Genomic DNA, 26,866 nt, shown 5'->3' with positions numbered 1-26,866 from the left:
AACTCACTCCCACCTTGAACTCCTGGGCTCAAGCAGTCCTCCTGCCTCAGCCACCAGAGTAGCTGCGACTACAGGCATGCGCCACCACACTCAGATAATGGTTTTTAATTTTTTGTAGAGATGATGTCTCACTATGTTGCCCAGGCTAGTCTTGAACTCCTAGCCTTAAAAGATACTCCCACCTAGGCCTCCCAAAGTGCTGGGATTATAGGCGTGAACCACCATGCCCAGCCTTAATTTATTACAAGGAAATTATTTATGCAATTGTGGAGGGTTGGTTAAGCAAATCCAAAGTCTGTAGGACAAGCCATCAGGAAGTGAAGATTAGGAACAGGTGGAAATACCGTAGGCATGGGCCAAAATCATCTACAGGCAAATTTCTCTCTCTCATTCTTCCCTTCTGGCCTCAACTATGGTTTTAAGGCATTCCAACTGATTGCCATGACAACCCACATTATTCAAGAGAATCTTACTTTCTGAAAGTCAACTAACTTGGATCATAATTCAAACAAATACAATGAAAAAAAAATTGCCCAGGAACTGTAAAATTAATGGCATTAACAATGTATTGCTATTTTATCATGTTAAATGTTTAGAGTGCTTATATTGTCTTTGCTTTACTTTAAAAGAGTATAAGAGAGAAGAAAATAGGTAGGGGAATATATGAAATAAAAATGACTGCAACTTCATGACTGTTGACACTGGATAACAGGAACATGGGAATTCATTGTGCTAAACAGTAGCCCCCACTTATTTACAGGGAATACATTCCAAGATGCATAGTACAAAACCCTCTTCATACTCTGGTTTTTTCCCATGCATACAAACCTAGGGTCAAGTTTGATTTATAAATTAGGCACAGTAAGAGTTTAACAACAATAACTAGTAATCAAATAGAACTGTTACAAAAGTATACTATCATAAAAGCTATTTTAAACTTATGAATTGCTTATTTCTGGAATTTTCCATTTAATATATTTGGACCACAGTTGACTATGGTCCACAAAATGAGAAACTGAAGATAATGAGGGGTGGTTACCATATTGGTTCCTATATGTTTAAAATTGATGAATATTTTTAAAAATGAGTCGGGCGCATGTCATAACTGAGTCAGAACACTGGTGCTATTGGATAGCTTTATAGCCAAGAGCCCAAATATGCAGCACGCATCTGCCACCCATGAGCTGCTGCCAGCCCCGCCCCCGCAGCCAAACTCCTCCAGGTGCTCTCCAGGACTTCTGCTTATTCTTACTCACTCTTTTTGAGCTGGTGGTAAACAACTTCTTTCAGAAGAGTTACACCAGAGTTTTGGAAACCTCGTTAACTATTGCACAGATCACATCTTCCCATGAACACAAACATTTGGGGGAAAAAAAAGGGTAGGATCTGACTAGGGAAATAACAATGCATAGACTGATCTAATTTTCCTCCCAAAACCAGACTGATTAGTCTGGCTCACCCTCTGTGGCTCCTTTTCTCATTACTCATAATGATCCTTTTTGTTTTTACCTCACAGACTATTTTTTTTCCTAATGTAAGACTTTCTCTAGGACCTCATCTATTGAAGTGTGAACACTAATTGTGGATCAGGTTAAAGTTCCTTGAAGCTCCCTAAGCAATTCCAAGTTAGAATATGTATTTGGGCCTCTGTATTTGCATTTTGAACTTTGCATAGCAGGTTGTTTTTCACATGTACTCTAACAGATATGAAGCTCAACTGCCCATGGCAATACACAATTCTCTAAGAGGGCTGTTGATTAAATCCTTAAGTTGACTCAGACCAGCAAATATACTCAGTCAAATCTGCAAGGGCCAGAACATTCCTGGTGAACGCTTGTAAATACGAGGCCAGAAATTTGAGGTTAGAGGAGGGTGATGTCCGCAAGATTGAGGAATAGGAAGTCACAGAATTTACTCTCCCCTACAGAAAGATCAACTAGCAACGATTCACAGACAAAACCACCTTGGTAAAAATACCAAAATGTGGGAGGAATCCTGAGTCACTTGCATTATCTACAGAACTGAATAAAAATCTGCATTGAAAGGTAGGAGAAATGGTCTTTCATTGACTGCATAACCTTTATTCCTCCTCAAGTTGTGACAGTCCCACACAGAGAAGATTTCTCAGGGTCCACAGTTTTTAAATTGGGAAATGGGAAGTGGGAGGTGAACATTCAGCTTCCTTAGCATGATGAGATGCGTCCCAGGAGGTCCACTTTGTTCTCACATCACAGGGAATGGGAAATGTAGGAGGAAGCTACATGGTTAGACTACCTGGGGTCAGGTAGAAAAAGGCAAGGAGAAAGAGCCCACAGAGATCAGCATGCAGATTTTATTGAAAGCTCAATATACTTTCCAGCAGTGGTGCTCAATGAGAGGTACCAGCTAGGAGCATAACTTCCTTCCAAGCTGAGCTGATCACTCCCAGAAAAGGTGGGAAGTGCTACCTATCTTGAATCCCTAAACAACCTCCAGGATCAGCCACAGACACTATCTCGGGGTCCCACCCTGTGAAGGAGATGACCTCTGCAGCAAACTTCCATAATTAGCAGGCACTAAATATCCCACATCAGGAGTTAAATCTGTGTTTTCTGTGGTCTCAAGGCCACCTCCAGACCTTTCCAAGAGAGAGAGAAAACCACCACGGTAAATGTTGACCACAAGCAATAGTTTTGCCACATCAGAAAGTATAATCAACCCTTCTCTAAGACTCAAAGATTACCGCAGACTACATCAAGGAGGAAGGCAAATTTTAAGCATGCATTTCTACTGAGCACAGTAGTTGGTTCATCCATCTCAATCCACTTAAACTAGAGTCCCCTCCCACAAACCTATACAACTCGTGAACTAAGATAACAGTATCTCTGTCCAGGAAATACATCATGTGGCTAAGCCAAATCAGAGGTGATTATAGTGCCCATAATTACAAAGCAGAGCTCAGGCAGTGGTCTTACCAGATGGCAGAGCCTACTCAGAGACCCCACCAAAATTCAGAGCAAAGGCACATCCTAATCATCTAGAGAAGCTAAAAGCAAGCTCTGCCTGCGCAGGATCAATACCAGCTAGCCTATCCAAAACCAGACTAGACTAATGAGATTAATGCCAAAGAACTCCTGTAAAAACTGGAAAAGGTGGTTATACCTGAAAATGTACAAATACCAATGGAAAAACTCAGAAAACCATGACACCCCCAAAAGAAACTAATAAAGCCCTAACAATTAACCCTAAAGAAAGGGGGCTTGATGAAATGACAAAAAAGGACTCAAAATAATCCTCTTGAAAAATTCAGTGAACTTCAAAACTATGCAGATGAAAAATACTAAATAAAATTTGGAAAACAATACATAATATAAGAAACTTGACAAAACGAGAAACAAACCAATTAAAAAATAGAAATTCTCAAGATAAAAATACAATGAACTGAAAAATGCAATAGAAAGCTTCAAAAGTTAGTTGATCAAGCTGAAGAATCGGTGAACTCAAAGACAGAACATTTGAAATACTCAATCAGAGGAGCAAAAAGATAAAAGAATGGAAAATGAATGAAGAAAGCCTGTGGGAACCATGGGATACCATCAAGCGACCCAACATATGCATAATAGGTATTCCCAAAAGGAGAAAAAAGAGAAAAAAATTATCAGAAAGCATATTTTAAAAATAATAGATGAAAACTTCCCTAATCTGAGGAAAAACGTCAACACCAAGGTACAGGAAATGCAGAGGTCATCAATTAAATTCAACCCATAAAGGAGGTTATGAAGACATATAGTAAACTATCAAAAATTAAAGACAAAGAAAAAATTCTGAGAGCAGCAAGAGATAAGAAATGAAAACATACAAAGAGGTCATAATATGATTATCAATAGCTTCTTAGCAGAGCCCTGCAGGCCAGGAGAGGGTGAAATGATATATGTATAGTGCTGAAGGAAAACACTTTAACATGAGAAAAACTCAGCAAAGCTGTCTTTTAGCAATGAGGGAAAAATAACTTTCCCAGACAAAAACAGCAAACAGAGTTCATCACCACTAGGCCTGTCTCATAAAAATTGCTAGGGGAGTTTCTTAAACTGAAACTAAAGGCTGCTAATTCATAACATGAAACTTAGTAAAACACAAAATCTAATGGTATAAGTAACAGAGAGCAATATTCAGAATATACTAGGACTGTAACATTGGTGTGTAACATAACTTTTTTCACAGGCATGGGGGCTAAAGGACAAAATTATTAGTAAAATCTTTGGCTAAATTAAGTTTTCAAGGGATATAAATTGCAAAATGATGTAAGTTCAATGTCTAGAACATAAAATGGGGGGACAGTAAAAGTGTCAAGTTGTGTATATAATCAAAATTAAGCTGTTATCAGCTTGAAATAGACTGTTCTAAATGTAAGATGTTCTATGTAAGCTTCATGGTAACAAAAATCTATACAGCATGCATAAAACAAAAGTTTAAATCATTCCAAACATGCCATTAGAGAAAACCTTTAAACCACAAAGGAAGACAGCAAGAGAGGAAGAATGAAACAGTATCTACAAAAGAATCAGAAAACAATGGTCAAGATAGCAGTAGTGAGTCCTCACCTGTCAATAATTACCTTGAACGTAAGTGGATTAAATTCTCCAGTCAAAAAACACAGAGCAAATTTAATGCACAAAACAACACCCACCTATATGCTACCTATAAGAGACTCATTTCACTTTAAAGGACACACCTAGACTGAAGGTGAAGAAATGGAGAAAAATATGCCATGCAAATGGAAACCAAAAGAGAGTAGGGGTAGCAGTACATGTATCAGAAAAAATAGATTTTAAGTCAGAACTTGTAAAAAGAGAAAAAGATGGACATTATATAATGAAAAAGGAGTCAATTCATCAAGAGGATATATCGATTATAAATATATAGGCACCCAACAGTGGAGCACCTAAATATATAAAGCCAATAGTAAAGGATCTGAAAAAAGAGATCAATTGAAATATGATAATTGTAGGGAGCTTCAATACATCACTGTCAATATTGAATAGATAATCCAGACAGAAAATTAATAATGAAACATTGAACTTCAACAACACTTTAGACCAAATGGACATATACAGAAATATACATAATGTTCCATTCAACAACAACAGAATACACATTATTCTCAAGCACACATGAAACACTCTCCAGGGTAGAGCATATATTAGGTGACAAAAAAAGTCTTAGCAAATCGAAGAAGAATGAAATATACTCAGGAATAAAATTAACTAAAGAGGTGAAAGATCTATACATTTAAAACTATTAAGCATTAATAAAAAAATTGAGAAGACAAAAATGAACGAAAAGATATCTTGTGTTAATGGGTTATACAAATGTAATGTTTTTGTTGTTGTTTTGCTTTATTTATTTATTTATTGACACAGGGTCTTGCTTGTTTGCTATGTCACCTAGGCTTCAGTGCAGTGACATAATCATGTTCACTGTAACCTCAAATTCCTGGGCTCAAGTGATTCTCCTGTCTCAGCTTCCTGTGTATATAGGACAATAGCTGTGTGCCACCAGACCCAGCTAATATATTTTTATTTTGTAGAAATGGGGTCTTGCAATGTTGCTCAGGTTGGTCTTGACCTTCTGGCCTCATGCAATCCTGCCACTTTGGCCTCCCAAAGTGCTGGAATTATTGGTGTGAGCCACTGTTCCTGGCTCAATTAATATTGTTAAATGTCCATGTAACCTAGTGATTACAGATTCAATGTAATTGCTGTCAAAATCCCAATGTCATTTTTTACAGATATAGAAAAAACAATCTTATAATTCATATTTTCATATTTTAAACTCTGAAGGCAAAATTAATATTTTGTATTTAGAACTACAAGAAACATCAAACAGCCAAGACAGTCATAAGTAGAATGAACAAAGCTACCATCATCACACTACCTGATTTCAAACTATACTACAAAGTGATGATAATTCATACAGCAAGGTATTGGTATACTAATAGAGCTATCAATCAATGGAAAAGAATAGAGTACAGGATGGTAAAAAGGCAGCCTCTTCAATAAATGGTTTTGGAAAAACTGAATATCCATATACAAAAGAATGAAATTGAACCCTCATCTCACACCATAAACAAAAATCAACTCAAAGTGGATCAAAGACTTAAACATAAAACCTAAACTATAAAACTATTAGAAGAAAATATAGGAGAATATATACACAACATTGGCTATGACAATAATTTTTAAGACTTGACACCAGGAGTACAGGCAACAAAAGCACAAATAGACAAAATACATTAAAATAAAAAGCTTCTGTACAACAATGAAACAACAGAGTGAAAAGATATCATGTAGATTTGGAAAAAATATTTGTGAGGCATACATCTGATAAGGAATTGATGTCCAAAATATAAAGAATTCATAATAAATCTATCAAAAGAAAACAAATAATTTGATTAAGAAATGGGCAAAGGACCTGAATAAACATTTCTCAGAAGAAGACATATAAAATGGTTAACAGATACATGAAAAAATACTTGATATCACTAATCACTAGAGAGATTCAGATAAAACCACAATGAGATATCATTTCCCGTCTGTTAGAATTGTATTATCAAAAAGACAAAAGATAAATGCTGGTGAATATATGGAGTAAAGAGAACCCTTGCACTCTATTGGTAGGAATGTAAATTAGTATAGCCATTATGAAAAACTCTATAAAGGTTACTCAGATTCTAAAAATAGTATTACCACATGATTTAGCCATTATGTTTCTGTTTATTTTCCTGAAATATTTGAAATCAGTACGTGGAAGAGATGTGTACAAGCTCATATTTATTGTAGCACTGTTCACAATAACCAAGTTATGGAATTGACGCTAGGTGTTCATTAACGTGAAAGGATAAAGAAAGTGTAATATATATACACGATGAAATACTATTTCACCTTAAAAAAAATCAAGGAAATCCTGTCATTGGCAAAAATATGGATGAACCTGGAGGGCATTGTGTTAATTGATATAAGCCAGGCTAAGAAAGACAACCACCACATGACCTCACTTAGTTGTGGAATCCAAAACAAGCAGAAATAGTAGAATGGTGGTTATAGAGGCTAGAAGGCTGGGATAATGAGGAGACAATAATCAAAGTACAAAGCATTAGTTAAATAGAATAAATGTTTGGGTTTTTTTTTTTTAAAAGATCATTAGCATGGTACGGTGGATATAGCTAATAATTGAGTACTGCACATTTCAGTATCACTATGAAATTAAATCTCAAACGTTCTCAATATTAAAAAACGTTAAATATTTGGGGTGATGAATAGGTTAATTCGCTTGATCTAATTATTCCACATTGTATTAAAAATTATGATCTCACATTGTATTGTATAAATATATACAACTATAATAGTCCAATATATAATAAAACATTTTTTAAAAGAAATTTGAGGTTAGAAACTGCGTGTAAAATTTCCCCAATGCCACAACATGATTGACTCTAATAATCAACCTTCTAATCCAGCAGCCCATACTTTTGCAATTACCAATTTTTCCGACTCAAGCCTGACCCGTCTAATACTCTACATTATAAAAATAACCCCTCGACAGGAGGTGCATATTTGTTCAAAATGAGGCAGTAATCAAGAAAAAAGTTGGAGACCAAAAGGCCAACAGAAGTTCACAAAATTCAATTAACACTGTTAGTTTTGAGAACAGATCAAAGTGGTTTAAAAGCATTCCATAAAATTCAGCTCATAAAGTGCTATTTTCACTTTATCTTTCCTTCTCTGAGTTTCCCAAAATATATACCTCTATTATAATAATGTCTTACTCTTTGGTAGTCACCAATCTCAAGCCAATGATACTATATTTTTCTAATCAATTTTTAAATATTCCTATATGCTTAGCTCTTTTGCCATTGTTAACATTCATTTTCATTTCTGGATCAACCTGTCTATGTTTTCCTTCATTTGTTCCAACTTTATTGAACGTCTCTTATTAAACACCAGGCACTGGGTGTATCATAATGAAAATACATATCTTGTCACTCCCCTTAATATTTGCCATCTAAGGAGAACACAGATAAGTAGCAGGCAATTGTAATAATTACTGTGATTGTGGACATAGTAACATACAGAAGGACTGCATCAGAATCATGTGTATCATGTCTAACCTGAATTTTACTCATCAGCAAACCCTTGTGTAAGGGAGTAATGCTTAAGCTCCATATATCTTGGGATTCTACTGTGATTTGTCCCTCTCACAAGTAGTTTAAATTGGTGGGATGGGAGTCAGAGTGGGATGTGTAGCTACCATTGTAGGAGTGGGAAGCATGAATACCTTTTGTCCTTGACAATGCCAACACAGTTTGCTACAGAGAACATTTTTTTTTTCCTCCTTACATGATGCAACGGTCAATTTTCTGTGTCAGCTTGACTGAGTCTGAACATTTGGATAAACACTATTCTGAGTGTTTCTGTGAGAAAATCTTGAGTAATACAAAGTGGATCTGATGAAATGTGATGTAACTATATGTGCTTTCCAGCATCGAAGGCAGTTTGTACCTTCTGAAGAATGTAGAGAATTTTTATGATATTTCTATTCCCCACCCACAGTCCACTGATTAGTAACTTTTTTGTTTTTTGGAATAATTATTCCTAGTAAGATCTACCTACTGTGTTGTTTGCTTATATTTCTCTTTGAAGCAAAGAGAATTCTGGGCTCTACATGAGTCCTCTTAGATGGGTCTTTTGTTAATACTACGTGTCTCTCATATTTATTTTTCAACAGCCTACAAGAAGCCAAAATACTATAACTTTTGTTTTAGGTTGCCAGGGTCATAAGGATAGCAGTAGCAAGTTTAGAAATACCATATACCATTATGCAAAAATGACAACTATATCAATTCATTGACTTTTACAAAACAATAAAATAAAAGAACATTCCTTGAAGTAATGCAGAAAATTAGCTTTTACTATTTGCAATCTCCATATCACAATTCTTAATGGCTAAACAGATTCTGGCAAACAAATAGAAAGCTTGTATCTACATTACCCTCCTTGACACAATAAATACTTGATCACATTTATCCTTATGGTGGAGATGTTTTCCAAAAAGAAATTACGTATGAATGATAAACTATCATTTTAACCATGTTTCAATCCACTGATATAACGTCTAAGTAGCTTTTGATAGTTCTACATCCTGAAACACACCCTTCTTGTATGCTTTTTGCTGCCTCTACTAAATGGAAAACATCTAGTACTAAATCAGTGCACATTGGTAGAGATGAGAAACATGCACTGTTGGTGGGAGTGTAAATTAGTTCAGCCGTTGTGGAAGACAGTGTCATGATTCCTCAAAGACCTAAAGACAAAAATACTATTCAACCCAGCAATCCCATTACTGGGTATTCACCCAAAGGAATGTAAATCATTCTGTTATAAAGACGCATGCACACATATTTCATCGCAGCGCTATTCACAATAGCAGAGACATGGAATCAACCTATATGCCCATCAGTGATAGACAGGATAAAGAAAATGTGGTACATATACACCACAGAACACTGTGTAGCCATATAAAAGAAGAGGATCATGTCCTTTGCAGGAACCTAGATGGAGCTGGAAGCCATCATTCTTAGCTAACTAACACAGGAACAGAAAACCAAATACCATATGATTTCACTTTTAAGTGGGAGCTAAACGATGAAAACACATGGACACATAGAGGGGAACGAAACACACTGGGGCCTTTTGGAGGGTGAAAGGTGAAAGGATCTAGAGGACCAGAAAAATAACTGTGGATACTAGGCTTAATACCTGAGTGACAAAATAATCTGTACAACAAAATCTCCTTGACATAAGTTTACCTATGTAACAAATCTGCACCTGGACCTATGAACTTAAAATAAAAGTTAACCTCACCCCCCAAAAAAAAGACATTAGGAAGATGCATATGTTAATTCTAATTTAATTCTTTATGGTTGCATAATTAATTTATCAATGATTCCTGAATTTACCTGGGCCTTTAGTATGAAAAATAAAGATTCAGCTAGTGAAAGGAAAGACAGATGCCAGACTCATTAATATTTTAAAAATATATATTTACTTATAAGTATAAATTCTGTTGAAGTTTAGTTGGCAGTGAAAAAATAGTTACAAAAATAGTTATTTTTCTCTTTCTTTCCAAGAGCTCTCTATGACTGTGTATCCCAAAATTCACTTTTTATTACTGACAAGCAAAGGCAACTAACATTGCCAAGCTATATCAATTCTCACTATGTTCAAAATCTTAGAGAACTGAAAAACAAAGATGGCTTTTTAATTGGTAAAAAAACAAACATGTTTTACTTTGATGGTACTTTTAGAGTTACTCTCTGGAACGAACACATCAAATTCAAAAACCATTCTCACCTAGAAAAAGAATAAATGCAAATAAATGACATGAATAAAATTCATGAAATAAAAGTGCAAATGGACTCTGAGCTTCAGCAGTCCGATGTTTGTTTATAGGATGATGTTCAATGACTCAGAAGAGTCAGGCTAGCAGCGAATTCCCTGCACTGCACTCACCTCTCCTCACCCCTTCTGGAATCAGGTTGTGCCTGTAGGAGATGTGAAAAAAACAATTATGTAAAGTGGCAAGGCAGGGTCTTGCCCACAGGAATGACAAATCAGAGAAATTGCACTGGTTCTAGCATCTTGAGAGACCCCATGACCCCAGGTACCTTTTCCCTAGCACTAACTCAGAGACATTCCCTTTGCAATACAGAGGTAGCTTACTTGTGTTTAAAGACTCTTTCCATGCATATAGCACCTGATGACAGAGGTAGCTTACTTGTGTTTAAAGACTCTTTCCATGCATATAGCACCTGATGACAATCTCCAACTCTTATCCAGTCAAGAGTATAAAATTCGCCTCCCTTACTTTCACAATTATCCATTGGCAAAACTGTACTCATTTTAAGTTTTTTTTTTTTTTTTTTTTTTTTTGTCACTAGGATTTTCTCATTTCAGCTTGTCTTTGATACTGATTTGCCAAATATCCACTTGTCTCATATTTGGAATGATTAGACAGTATTTAAGTTGTTTGGGATTCTATAGGCTCTGGGGTCATGATAATTGCAAATAACTTAGATTGAGTTATTTGTCTTGGAGTTGGACAGTATTTGGTACTGAGTAACACAAAGACACTCATGTCTCATGTTAATTCTTGATATGTGTTTCTCATTTTGAAAAAATATCTTGATGTTGCCCATACCATAAGACCTTATTTTCACCAATTTGAGCTTCAACTAGAGCCGTTTCTAAAGAGGCAGCCAGTCTTGGTGAGTAGCATTATTCCTGTATAAATAACAGATGCAGAGAAGAGAGCACGGTGTGTGGTAGTTAATACAGTCATCACTTACATACTTGGAATCCTTGAGGGGGTAAAACAAACATGTAACACAGAGACAGAAATGGATGCTAATGCACCATCTTGCAAATGATTTGTACTCCCAAAAAAGGAGAAAAAGAAAACTCTTTTAAAACAAACATGGTGTAAGGATCAGATCTAAACTATTTTTCTATGCAGGACAAATATGGAAGTTCTTGCAAAGAAATTTTCTAACACATACTTATATCATGACAATGATGGAGAAAAACTTAAGGAAATTAATTTTGTGAGAAACAAAAATTAACCTGCATCCTGCAGTAAGATGAATCCTATCCTCAATAATTTGTAACAATTACTCATGTTCTTCACTATCTACAATATGAATTCCAAATCTCTGATTAGGCTGTAAAGAATTATCCAAATAAATAATAGTACTTCAACATTCAGTCACCAAAATGCTTACTGGAGTGTCTGAAAGCAATTTGCACATTAGTGATAAGGAAAACCTAACTTGACCTTAGAAACACTTCAAAGTATTCTCTTACAGAATACTGATGTGAACATATGGGTCACATATAACTGATCAGGAGTCTTTTAGGCAGCACTACCCTTGAGCTGTTGTATACCGTGGAAATGTTTACTGAGGTTAAATTAAAAATTAGCACAGCATTCATGTTTCTAATAGGAACAACCTGTTTTTAGATTGGACTTCAGTCACTGTCACCATTATGCTAAAGAAAAAAAAAATTGTTTCTCTCTGACAGTCCAGACAAGTCCATGGGCACCGAGGACCATGCAGAAAAGTAAAAGTAAAATCGAAACACAAGCAGCAATGTACAGAGTGCATTTGAAAGTGTAAATCCCTGAAGAGGAACTCATTACTTAGCTTTCAGTTTCCAACTACATCAGTTTCCTGGTGGAATATTAGTGTAAAACCTAGCCTTTTTTGAGAGAAAAAAGGGGTTTTCTAAGTTTCAACGAGTGTTTTTTTTTGTATAACAAGAACAAAGCTTAGAGACAAAGTAGACCATACCAAGGTTATCACATAAAAGAGACCTCCGACTAACCACTAACAGGAAGCAGGGAAGGCTTCCAGCTGTGGCCAGGTGGGCAGTAGAACAACGCAGAGACAATGCCTCCTCTAAGCGGGCCCAGAGTGGGGTAAAAAGGTAGCGGAAGGAGCAAAAGCACGAGTAAAGTTCAACAAAAGCATAGCGGTCTTGTTTCCTGTTTCCACCTGATGCTCCAGGAGTTACCCTGCCATTAGAGCAGCAGGAATAGTTCTACTAGTGCAAAATGTCAGTTTTAGAAAAGTTAAGAAAATTAACATTTTCACATATGAGGTGAATTCAGAACTTGCATCTAATATTGCTGATTTCTGGTGGCTTACCTCCCATTGACTTGCTAGAGGTATAAATTCTCTTTTTTTCTCTCTTGATCTAACCTTCTTTATATTAGCTGCTTTGGATTAGGGCCTTTATGTGCAACAGTGTATTCTTGGTATGACTTTGCTCAGCAATGAAGGTCCTATTAGTTTCCCAGTGCTGCCTTAACTAAGTACTACAACCTGGGTGGCTTAAAACAACAGAAATGCATGATCTCAGAGTTCTTGAAGCCAGACATCTGAAATCAAAGGTTGGTAGGACCACGCTCGCTCTCAAACCTGTAGGGAAGATCCTTTCTTGCTTCCTCCCGGCTTCTTGCAGTTTGCCAGCAATCCTTGGTGTTCCTTGGTTTACATCTGCAACATTTCAGTCTCTGACTCTGTCATTACATGGTACCTTTCCCTCTTTTTTCCAGCTTTTTCATTCTGATAAGACCACTAGTCATCCTGGATGAGGGCCTACCTTCATAATCTCATTTCATTTCAGTTACACCAGCAAAGACCCAATTTCCAAGTAAGGTCACACTCAGTCACCAGGGATTCAAGCTTCAACGTATCTTTTTGGTGGTCACAATTCAACACATAATAGAGGTATAAAGAAAAAAAACAAACAACAAAAAGAAACTCCTCACATATTTCCGCTAAGGAAATATCTAAAGTCCCACGTTCTATTTGTAACCAAAGAAAAACTGGTATATAGCATTGTAGGGGCTACACAAGCTCTCTGAAAAGAGTTGGTAATTTCTCCAGAAATACCCAGTTTGCCTACAGTTTGGAACAGATGATGGATGGGTTCTGTGAAATCAGTTGTAGTGAACTATCACAGTCAAACTCTCATTCTTTTTCTTTTCTTTTTTTATTTTTTATTTTTTTTTTGAGACAGAGTCTTGCTAGCTCTGTCTGCCCAGGCTGGAATGCAATAGCACACTGACTGCACCCTCCACATGCCTCGTTCAAGCAATTCTCCTGCTTCAGGCTCCCAAGTAGCTGGGATTATTTTTACAGGCATAGACCACCACACCCTGCTGAGTTTTGTATTTTTAGTAGAGACGAGATTTCACCATGTTGGCCACACTGGTCTTGAACTCCTGACCTCAAGTAATCTGCCCACCTCAGCCTCCCAAAGTGTTGGGATTATAGGTGTGAGCCACTGTGCCTGGCCTCATTCTTTTTCAATGTATAGCTCCCATGAAATTCACTGTAGATAAATCCTTTGTATTATCCAGCTTAAGATTTACCAAAAAATAAATAAATAAAAAATAAAAGGGACTTACAACCTAGTGGCAGTGACAAGTAGTCTCAACCTTGCCTGAATTCAGGGAGTCACTAAAGCACCAGTTGTGGCAGCCAACCACCAAGGCAGCCCCTGTGATCTACCTCCTAAAAGAGCCTTAGGTAGCCGCCTCCACATTGTATCAGGTTAGTCTATGTGATCAAGAACACACAGCAAAAATGCTAGCATATCACTTTCATGTTTAGCTGATACAAGACTGACTTCCATCATGGGTATCTTCTCTCTCCACTCAGCTCTCACTCTGGGGGAAGCAAGCTACCATGTTATGAAAAGTCCTATGGGGAGGCCCCTGCGATGAGGAACTGAAGCTTTAGCCACCAGCCAGGGAGGAACAGAGCCCTGTCAGCAACCATGGGAATGAACTTGGAAGCAGATTGACCAGCAACAGTCTAGCTCTAGTCAACAGCTGTAGCAGCCTCATGAGAGACCTGGTGGCAGAACCATGCAGAAATGCTGTTTTTTGATTCCTCAGAAACTGTGGGAGAAAATAAATGTTTGTTTTTTAAAACTGCAAATGTGGAGATGGTTTGTTACACAGCAGTGGAGTGCTGCTATGTGAGCTGAAGTCACATTTCTTTCACTCTGCTTTCCAGCCTCTTTTCTCACCTGAAGGAAGATAGGATTTCTCTCTATTCCTAAGGAAAAAGCTTCTGAATAATCTCATTTTTATTACTTCAGTCCTAAAATAAGCTGGATTTATCAATTAAGAGAATTATCTAGCTATAAATACAACTTTTGATGACAAATATGAACTGAATGGTTTAGTAGTAAACCTTATTTCATGGAGAAATAAAGTAGTTCTTTTTTTTTTTTTAGAAAATTTCCAAAATATTTATTTTTTCAAATCTGTCATCCTACTTAATTAGCACCTGAATTCAAGTGACCCATTCTGCAGTGGTATCCAATAAGTTTGTGCCCCCTAAACTATCTATTTCCCATGCCAACTCTTAGCTTTGCTGGCACACGCAGAATCCACCTTCAATTCCTCTAGGGTACCAAGGACATGATGGGGAGTGATGATCCTGACCCTCCTTCTATCTATCAGTGTTTATCCTTAGTCTTTAGTCCTTATGCCTTTTCTTCTCTGATAGCATCAGTGAAGTTAAATTAACCAGTACCTCACAGACATCTGCGTGGGAAGCAAAATTCTAGTGTCCATTTACTGTGGTATGGCAAATTTTACAGACCATTTCTCCTTAGGACCTTAGCATCACTCTATTCTCTCCTTTGTGGGTAAGGGAAACCATACTTTACAAATGCTCTACATGGCCAAACTGTGATTTCCTTCTCCCTCTGAAGTCTCCTCTTAACCTAGAAGGACATAGTGGGATTGGTAGTGTTGGTTTAGCTAAACAGCATCTCTCGCCAAGCTTTGCATAAGGACTCAATTATCAGTGAGTTCCTTGAGCCTAAAATACACAATTCTTGGTGTCTTTTTATAACTCAGGACCCTAGTAATCAGTCCTTTTATTCTGCATACACCACCGTCCATACACATGGTAAAAATCCCAAATCAAATCCAGGACCAAATGTAAGGCCCTCTTGTTGCAATTTGATGGTTTATTTCTACCAACCAGCCATCTCTCACTGACTTTTTTACACAATTAGAAAAAGTCCTCCCAACAACATGATTTTGAAATTCTACATTGAATGACACAGTTGTGCAAATCTCCCTTCCATAAGCTGCCTACCCTGTATGCTCTTGCAGGAAGCTTATTCAGATGATCACTCTGTACTCTCACACAGTATAATCTTTACTGTCTGGCTGAAAAGCCTGTTCTTGAATATTACACCCCTAGCAATTAGGAGCTCAGATATGAATAATTTCTATCTCCCCCACATCTCTCCCTCACAGAGATTACACCCACTTCCAGCACCATCACATCCCTCTAACAGTTTGAAAATAAGATGAGAGTGACCTGGCCTAAGTAGGCTTAGCTGCGCACACTTCCATGCCATCCAATCTCAGATTTGTTTCTGAATATCCTATTAGGAGTCCAAACCCAGAACAAAACAGTAATATTATATTATCAAACATATTTAAAGAATCCAGAGAATGGTTCGATCATTCTTCATTTTTCCCCTCAGGCTTCCAAGGTGCATAGACAGTTCACCTGGAGTGAACAGATGGGGGTTCATCCTCAAAATACATTCCTCTGCTTTTTCTCTATCATGCTTTACTTCATTCTCATCTTTCCAAAACAGTTCTACTTCCTCTCACTCTTTGTCTCTGGATAAAACCATGGATCAGTCACAATTAGTTTTTCTTTTTTGTTTTGTTTTGAGATGGAGTTTCACTCTGTCGCCTAGGCTGGAGTACAGTGGCGTGATCTCAGCTCACTGCAACCTCCACCTCCCAGGTTCAAGCAATTCTCCTGCCTCAGCCTCCCAAGTAGTTGGACAGGCACCCGTCTTCATGCTCGGCTAACTTTTTGTATTTTTAGTAGAGACAGGGTTTCACCATGTTGGCCAGGCTGGTCTGGAACTCCTGGTGTCACATGATCCACCCATCTCAGCCTCCCAAAGTGTTGGGATTACAGGCGTGAGCTGCTGCGTCTGGCCTTACAGCTGTTTTCCCACAGAGAAAACAGAGAAAGAAAAAGAGTCTTCAGATTCCAAACATCATTGCAAACCAAGGATTTTCAGAGGTTGTTAGAAAATGGTTCTACCTGGTCAGACCTCAGATGGAGAAAATGACAATACAGGCAATACTTTTCTTGCTAAAATATCAACTCTTGTAGCTCAACTTCAGTTTGTTATTATGTAAAAAGTACCTGTTTCTTTCCTCCACCTTCCACATCCCTAACTTCTGTTCTCACTGTCTTTATGGACCAACACCCTAGTGGAGTGCGTGGGTGAATGTTCCACTCCAGGAAAGGTGTGAGACGATAAAAAAAAATTCTATACACCGAGAAACTTGACATTTTCATGCACTATTAGGAAAAGATGCTTTCCAATGTCTGTTTATATGACAGCTCTGGTATAATACCTTTATGGTATTTTATTCAAATGGTAATACATGAAAAGAAAATGTGACTTTTAAACTGTTCCTTTAAAAATAAAAAAAAAATAGTTGTGATACGTGCAAAAAAATTGAACAAATATGGTTGTCTTAGATTGCCAAGTTTATATTTCAGTATTTGTTTCAGTTTTCTGGCAATAGCAGCTGTTATCTACTTGAAAATTTTATCATACTCAAAGGCAAGGTGTAGAGAAATAATATCATGATAATGAAAATGCTTACTAATGAATGCTCTATTCAACTATATTTTAAAAAATAATTAAGTAGTACTTGTTTAAGTGTACTTGACAGGAATGGCCCCTTCAGGATAGAGAAATGATAAAAAAAGAAAAGGAGACACTAACTGAAAAAAACTCTGGAAATGAAACAGTGACAGCCGTCTCAGGGTAAAGAAAATATAGCTTGCCCCCCAATGGCTATCAGTTATTTGAAGACATGCCAGCAAGGTCTCCAAAGCTGCACTTTTCCTGTGCTGTCCCAGTTGGGTGCACTTGCCTGAGGATACAGAAGGAAGAAAGGTTAGAATACCTCATCTGTCCCAGATAAATGCTATTGCCTGAGGAGATATAAGGGAAGAAGGGAAGATGGAAGAAAAGAACAAGTGCTTTTACAAAGAAATGAGTGTTGTTAATAACAAATGGGGCTCAAAAGACAATGAAACAGTATCTGTAAAGTGTTAAGCTCTCTCCTACTTTCTCATTCTCTGCAAATTCATTTGTTACATTTTGCTCCATGTTGCATATCACTTTTCCTCTTCTAGTTCATGTGAACTCATCTTCAAATCTTAGCTTAAACATTTCTCATAAATCCTTCCTGATTCTGTAGTATTAGCTTCTTTCTGTCCTCTCTGTTCATGTAACATAATGCATGCCCCAATTATAACTCTAGGCTCTATGTATAGTGTTTCTTTTAAATGCATTTCTTCCAACAAATTTGTGAGTTCTCTGATGGCAGGTACTTTAACTTATTCCTGTTTCTGTGCTTTCCTAGTACACTGCCTGGCAGTAGTAGATGTTCATCAAATTGATTTAGTCATTCAACTGTAGTGCAAGATGCTATATATTTAGAAATGGACAAAATATGTGTCCATGTCATCAGTTTCGAATCTCATGGAGAAGCAGATATTAAAGAAGTAAAACAAAATTAGGAGCGTACAAATTGTGGCAATTGAAATAAATGGTGACACAAAAGAAATGAACAGAGAAAGGAAGAAAGGAAAATGACTCAGTAAACTCAAAGTAGACATGGAGTCAAGGAGAATTTCACAGAAAAAGTAAAGTTTCAACTGTCACCTTAAAATCAATGTTTTTAATTACTGAAGATAATTTGTTTTGTCACAGTACATAAGTTTATGTACTTACTTTGATTTTTAAAAGAAATTCAAGTATTATGAAGAGAAACATCTTGCCTAGGTTTTAAAAAAGTGTTTTCTTTAGATCCCATTTTTCCATAATCAATGCTAACAAAAACAATATTGTTTAATTACTTGAAAAAGTCAATACAATAACAGTGGTGCCTTTTATACTTATTAAAATAATGAGTAAAATGAGTTTTATTTTTGAAAAATCTTCTCTTTTCAATAGTTAAAATTGGATGCATAAAAGCCAAAGTTGTAGCTAAATGAAAAATTGTGATGATGAATTGAGCACAGTAATTTAATTTCTTTGTGTATTAGTGATATAAATGTTAATAGTACACAAGACAAGAAGAAAGAGAGGTAGTAAAAGAAACAATAATTTAAGGAATTAGTGATTAATATTACAGCAGTGTTTGGAGAAAATTAACTTGAGCATCTTACTCTTCACAGGTACTAAATAAATGAATGTCACACAAACAATAGCTAAAATTACTTATTTAGTTGCTAGAACAATCTGAATTTGTTGCTATGTTTACAAATAGATAACATTAAGAGTAGAGTTGGTAAGAAATCAATCATAAGCAGGAAATAATAAATGTGGAAATGATCTAATTCATCACTTCTCTTTCCAATATTATTGAAGATTAGATCGCGTAAACATATTGAATAAGAAATCCCTGAGATCACCTAAACATATTAAATAAGATATTTAAAGACCGTTCTTAAATGAATCAAAAAACCAGCAAGAAATTAGGAAATACTTACAGCAGGAATGGAACGAAAGGGGAACTAGACTTAATAATGCAATAAAGAGCATTTTAAATACCCTAAACATTTTTATGAGAATCACATGAAATAAAATTTTATCAGAATTCCTATGCTTTTAGGACACAAAGTCAACACAGTAATAAAACAAGGTATTTCTGTGTATGAATATTCATGTTTTATTGAGGCCAAGGTGTTGAATTGTATCTTAGCAGATCTGTCACATTTGGTCCTGACAATATCTGACATTGCTCCATGAAATGGCATGCAATACTGTGTTAATCTAGCAAAATGGCTTTAGGAAACAAGTGTTCAAATGATACAAAGCACACATATTCATCAACTATGCAATGTATTTAGAATAAGCATAATCTCGTTTCACAATCATATAGCTCAGTAGAAGAGCAGTAATTTTTAAATGCATAATTTGTGCAAAAAAGGGCACACCTGGAGGTCAGCAGCAGCTTCATTTGGTGAATGCATTAACTTCATGCACATTGTGATCTTTCATTATGGCTCACTACAATAAGCCATCATTCTATTCAGCTCTCTTAATAAAAGGCAGTTTGTTTCCTTCTAAATCACACTGCCAATAATGTCTATAAAAATATCACATAGAACATACACTTAACACAACTAATGCATCTCAAATTGATGTGTTTTTAATTTAGCAATAAAAATATAATATTATGAGAGCCTAACTAGCCTATTCCAAGATGAAAGTTTGCATAATGTCATTTTGTTTTAAACTCTTCTTACAAAGAGACTTATTACTTAAACCAGATAAGTTCTAAGGCCAAATTATTTTGAGATCCTTCAAATGTCATAAAGAGTCCAGAAAGCACAGAAGTTTATGTTTACTTGGAATACTTGTAAATTAAATGAAAATCTGCCATATAAACATCAGATAGGCAAGAAAGAATTTCCGTGTTATTTTAAAATACTAAAACATGTAACTATAATTATTACATTTTTAAGAGATTTACTTATTAAAAATTACCAAAAAATGGTGTTTCCAAACTAAAGAACCTTCAGGATAGTTATCCAACCAGTTGGTAATTTTGATTCATTTTCGGTCAAAATAAAATTTTTGACATTCATCTCAATGATATTACACAGATTTAGTAAAAGTAATCAGTACCGTGTATCAAATTAAAAGGCAAATGAAATAAATTATCCAGACATACCAGTGGTGCATTGAAGCTATCTGGCACCAACTCAGAAGACCACATGGTCTGTATGTCTTCCCAGCTCTTGTGTTCCATGTTGTCAAGTTGGTAACTTGAAACGCAAATTGGCAAATGCTACAAATCAGGTCTACTTCTCCCCTCAACAGAGAGCCAACGGGAGATGATGAAATAAGAAACTATAAAATGTATAGGGCAAAAGATATTTACAGGGATGACAGAGAGTTTATTAATAAACATTTTTCTGGATTTATGATATTTGAGATATTTGCCTTTTAAAATTTATAATTTGTTTTTATCTTATTCTCATTTGAATGAAATACTAACTTTTGTACCTAAGTTTGTGTTCATACTGTTATTATTATTTTTAAGGTCAAATACTGTATAGACCTCAGGCTTCTCAAAACTGATATTTACCCTTGCAAGGACCTTGGAATCTTTTCATGGTAATTACATCTCTTGTACTCATGTGCTTCTGCTGTCATGTAGAATTTTTCATATTTTTAAGTAAATCACATGTAACATGAAAGGGGATCTAGCAAATGGAAATAAATTTTATTTATGCATTGGAAATCTTTGAACTGGAAAATGTCCAATTCTTCCAAAATTAATTCAATGAAATTCCAATAAAGCAGATTCAGTGCAATTCCAACTGAAAATATTAATATTTCAATAACAATTCAATTAACATATTTAGAAGTTGATCCAAAAAGGTAAATGTATAAAAGTCAAAACTTGCCAACGCATACTTAAAATTGAAAAATACATTAGGTGAAATTTCTCTCTACTCAATATCAACTTAATATGAACATTAATTAAGACAGTTTTGCTGGCATAAATAGTACATAGATTCAACCTAATTAAATAAGATGGGTAGGCCAGGTGTGGTGGCTCACACCTGTAATCCCAGCACTTTGGGGGGCCGAGGTAGCAGATTACTTGAGGTCAGGATTTCGAGGCCAGCCTGGCCAATATGGTGAAACCCTGTCTCTACTACAAATACAAAAATTAGCCGGTGTGGTGGCACATGTCTGTAATCCCAACTACTTGGGAGGCTGAGGCAGGAGAATCGCTTGAACCCAGGAGTCTGAGATTGCAGCGAGCTGAGGGCGTGCCACTGCACTGGGTGCAGAGTGTATGTCAGAAGTGGCCTACTGGATAAGTAAAGAAAGGATAATCATTTTTAATAACTGTTGCTAGGATATTACATTATCCATATAAGAGAAAGTATCCCTAATATCACCATACTCAAAAATCAAGCCCAATTATATCCCTAATCTCTCCATACACAAAAATAAATTCCCAGTACTTTAATGAAAGAGAAAAATCAATACAATTTTAGAAGAAAATTAAGAGAGTTTTTTTATGACCTCAAGGCATAACACATACTATGTAGCAGAAACTACAGATCTAAATATTAATACATTCTAATGCACTAAAATGCTGTTTATGAAGAGACATCATAAAGACAGTGAAGAGATAAGTCATATATTGGGAGACAATATTTGCAAAACACCCAGTAAAATGAGCAAAAAATGTTAAATTCTAATTTTTTCCATGTAAAAAAACTACAAATTTCCATAATAAACTATTAAAGTATTAAAAGTTGGGGAAAAAAATCAAGTCTCAATGATATGAAGCAACAGGAAATCACATTCTCTACTGGTACAAGTGTACATTTATTTCAACTTTCTGGAAAATAGTATGGCATTCCCTAACATATACTTATTTATATTGAAATATATATTTACCCTAAAGCTCTCTTGGTTCCATGTACTTTGTTCCAGTCATCCCTTCATAGAGGCTTCTCTCAGCTGACTTTCGTGCCAATGCTTTTATTAACTTCATTTAGATAACAGTTTAGACCATAGACAATCATTGTCCACGTCAGGAATGCTAGATGTGGTAACTAAAAAGCAAACTAGGATTACTGTGGCCATCTGTCTTACCCTGTTTGTGTTACTATAAAGGAATACCTGAGGCTGGGTAATTTACAAAGAAAGCTACTTATTTGGCTCATGGTTCTGCAGGCTACACAAGAAGCATGGCACCAGCAGCGTCTGATTAGCACCTCAGCCCGCTTTCACACATGGCAGAAGGCAAAGCACACATCACATGGCAAGAGAGGAAGCAAGAGAGAAAAGGGGAGGTGTCGGGCTCCTTTTAACAGCCCGCTGTAATGGGAACTAAGAGTAAGAACTCACTCAATACTGCAAGGCCTGCAACAAGCCATTTATGATAAATCTGCCCCATCACCCAAACACTTCCTAATAGGTCATAACCCCAACATTGAGGATCTAATTTCAACATGAGGCTTGGAGTGGACAAACATCCAAACTGCAGCACCATTTTAACTTCATTAAGAAATTACTGACATGGCCCGAGAGCGGTGTCTCCCGCCTGTAATCCTATCACTTTGGGAGGCCAAGGAGGGTGGATCCCCTGAGTTTGGGAGTTCAAAACCAGCCTGACCAACATGGAGAAACCTCCTCTTTACTAAAAATACAGAAACATTAGCCGGGCGTGGTGGTGCATGCCTATAATCCCAACTACTCAGGAGGCTGAGGCAGGAGAATCACTTGAACCTGGGAGGTGAAGGTTGTGGTGAGCCAAGATTGCACCATTGCACTCCAGCCTGGACAACAAGAGCAAAACTCCATCTCAAAAAAAAGAAAAAAGAGAAAAGAAAAGAAATTACTGACACAACTTTGGAGCACTCAAATGTCTCATAGTTAGACTACTTCTGAGCTCACAATTTGGGAGATTAAAGAAAGAAAAACCAGCACTAATAAATAATAGAAACATAAAAAGAATCCTAGAACTATAAAGAGGCCAGATGATGCAGGTTCTAAAAGCAGAAGTAAGCAGAAAACTGTTTCACTGATGTGGGCTGGTGTCAATAAAATGTGTTACAGCTGTGAATTCACTAAAACAGGTGGATTATTTTTTGCATAGAATAATGGTTAGCTTCTTTGGATTTGATCAGCCCATACACTGCATTTTCAAATGTATCAATTTGGGCTGAAAAAATTAAATAATCAAATAGCTTTTATTTGTAAAAAAGAACCTTAACAACTTGAAAGTTTGGATTCCCTCAATGTAACATTTTATCTCGAAAAATATTTATTATACTTACTACAGCTCATATATTGGAATTTAATTTTTAAAAGATGCAAATAAAATCTCTGCTCCATATCTGAATGCTCAGCATCCTCCAAAGTACTGCTCTCTCCTCTCTAGTCTCTTTCTCTTTTTTAGCTTGATATTCAAGGAAACAAAGTCAAGAAATAGGAGCTACAGTCACTCTTTACATCCAATTTCTCATTATTTCTCAGAAGATACTACCTAAAAATCTCTCAAATTGCCTTTTTTCCTTTAAGTTCCAACATTAACAAGCCCTTGCCTGGATGGAAATAGCTTATGAATTTGTCTGCCTGCGTCTGGTTTTGCTCCCACCAAATTCACGCTAAACATTGCCACCTTGTTGATCTTTACGAATGCAACAACAATTTCATTCTCACCATCAGAATGTTTGTTTGGCTCTTCCTGATCTACCGTGCAATGTGTGAGTTCTTCATCGTCACATCTATGACATGAACCTGCTTTTACTTTCAGCCTCATCTCACACTATTCTCTGCCTCTACATTTACACATTAGTAATTCTACCATCCTTTTTTTTTTTTTTTTTTTTTTGCTTCCTTCTCCCAACCACCACATTTCATGTGCTTTGAAAAGAGCTGAAATGCCCCTCGACTGGAAAGTTTTTCCTACCCAGCTCCTCTCTCCAAGTTGCCCCACACCTCCTCCTCGTGCCATTACACAATCTGTCACGGTCTTCCTTTTGCAGGTGGCATTGGTTACAAGCAAGAAGAGCTAACATCCGGTATTTTAAAAATAGTATCCTTGTTTTCCCTAAGTGTTCGCCAAAACCTATGGGACCACTTGTCATTCATTGACTCGGGAAAGAAACGTTAGAGCAGGTAAAAGGCTCATGGGTTCTAAAACTCAGTCATAGGCCTTGAAGAGACTCTGGAGATGGAAAAATTACTCCCTGATTCTGAGAGAATAATTTCATTAACAGAATAATAGCAGTAGAAAAATAAGAGAAGCTTCAATATTGGTACACTAAACTCAAAGTTGTCAAACCCAATGGGAAAAGGTACAAAAGAATATCCAGATAGCTTTATTTTATCTAAACATACATGGAGTCTCTTTGCCCAACCTTAGGTAGAGTCCAAAGAGATGTTAAGGCTCTAAAATAGCCGGGCATAGTGGCTCATGCCTGTAATCCCAGCACTTTGGGAGGCCAAGGCGGGCGGATCACCTGAGGTCGGGAGTTCGAGACCAGCCTGACCAACGTGGAGAAGCCCTGTCTCTACTAAAAATACAAAATTAGCCGGGCGTGGTGGCACATGCCTGTAATCCCAGCTAGTAGGGAGGCTGAGGCAGGAGATTCGCTTGAACCTGGGAGGTGGAGGTTGCGGTGAGCCAAGATCGTGCCATTGCACTCCAGCCTGGGAAACAAGAGCAAAACTCCATCTCAGAAAAAAAAAAAAAAAAAAAAAAAAAAGACTCTAAAATAAAATTAATAAAATATTGAAAAAGGCATAGTGGCAACATGCGTGAACTACTCATCAGTGGCCAAAGGAGAGAATGGGCATCTCAGTCAGTGTCAGTGAGGACTGAAATTGCCTGATCATGAGACACCTCCCACCATAACTTGGAATCCAATACAAACCTGGGCAAAGGGGCAAGAACCCTGAACTGATATCAAGTGGGGACTTGAAATACGAAATCAAGATGTAGAAAATTGAAGTTGCATTTCTTGTGAACACAACTTGTGGATTGAAGTATATACCTACTGAAGTGAAGACTTTGGGGAGGGGCTGTAGTGAGGCTGGAGTCTCAGGTGCCTGTGTTGACGTGCTTACACCCACATTAACACTGAGGGGGCCCTGTGGAAGGTTGCACACCTTGTACTGTGGAACAGGCAGTTACTGATAACTTGTACTAAATTTTTCTTGTATCATCTTTATTTTCCATATTGCCACAAAGAGATTTAGCCGAGTTCTAAAATTTCTGCTAATCTGATAAGTGAAAAATGGTACATTGTTACTTTAATTGCATTTTAAAATTAAAAATGAAATTGAAGCTCTTAAAAATATTATCTGGACATTTCAATTTTAGTTGATTTTTGTAAAATGCGTTTTTAGAGTAACTGGTCATTGTTTCTCCCAGGTTGTTTATACTAGTGACTTATCACATGTTCTGTATTAGAGAATTTGTTTTCTTATGTATGACAAGTACTTTTCCCCAGTGCAGCATCAGCATCATTATCATTTCCCTTTATTTTGACCTTAAAGAAGTTTTTCACTTTTACATTTCTTTGTCATGCTGCTTAAATTTTCATATGTCAATTTCATGAATTGTTTATTTTTGATGTTTTGGTTTCATAGCATATTTTTTTAAAATGCTTTCTCTCTTAAAAATACTAAATGTGCTAAATGTATAAAACATGAATGCATATTTTCTTCTCAGATGTACATGGTTTACTTGTTGAATATATTCTGGCATAAGAAATTAAGTACAGACTCAGCTATTTTTTTTTCCTTTCCCATTATTTTAGCCTCAGGATGTATTTTACTAGCAAGACTGTGTTCATTGCTGTCAGTTCTGTGTAAGGTCCTCCCTTCCCACCGTGGCTATTTACCTATTTTTATTCTTCAGATGAACTTTAAAATAATTTTGTGAAGTTTTACTCCCTACCCTAAAAAAAACAAAACAAAACAAAACAAAGCAAAACAACAAAAAAAAACACATGGCATTCTTATGGGGTTTACATTTCATCTATGGAGCCATCTAAGGAAAACTTACATTTTAAAATATGAAAGTTTTCAAGAATGAGACAGTTTCTTTGATTTATTCAAGCCTTCTTTTAAGTGGTTCACCTTATTTCAAAAACTGTATCCACTTGTAGGTTCTATATATTTTTTGTTACACTCGTCACTAAGCATTTTATTGCTCATATCCTTTTTTTAATTGTTATCATGATTATTTTTGGAAATGCTCTATTGCCAAGGCTGGAGTACAGTGGTACCATCATGGCTCACTGCAGCCTCCACCTCTCAGGCTCAGACGGTCCTCCCACCTCAGTCTCCCGAGTAATTGGGATAACAGGTACATGTCACCATGCCCAGCTAATTTTGTGTTTTTTTCAGAGATAAGGTTTCACTGTGTTTGCCAGGCTGGTCTCATACTCCTGGCCTCAAGCAATACTCCTGCCTCAGCCTCACAAAGTGCTGGGATTACAGGCATGAGCCACCATGACTTGTCCTGTTATTCGTATTCTTAATGTGAATAATTGACTTCTCTATCCTTACTAGCTTTGTACCAGTAATACTTTGACTTGCTTATATTAATAATGTCACCAGCTGTATTAATTCATTATTTTCCATATATTTCCATTTTCAGTGAAATCTCTTGAAATATGAAGTGTTCTCTGATA

This window comes from Rhinopithecus roxellana, chromosome 2 (assembly GCF_007565055.1).
Source record: "Rhinopithecus roxellana isolate Shanxi Qingling chromosome 2, ASM756505v1, whole genome shotgun sequence".
Classification (NCBI taxonomy): Eukaryota; Metazoa; Chordata; class Mammalia; order Primates; family Cercopithecidae; genus Rhinopithecus; species Rhinopithecus roxellana.
Note: the sequence above shows the minus strand (reverse complement) of the source record.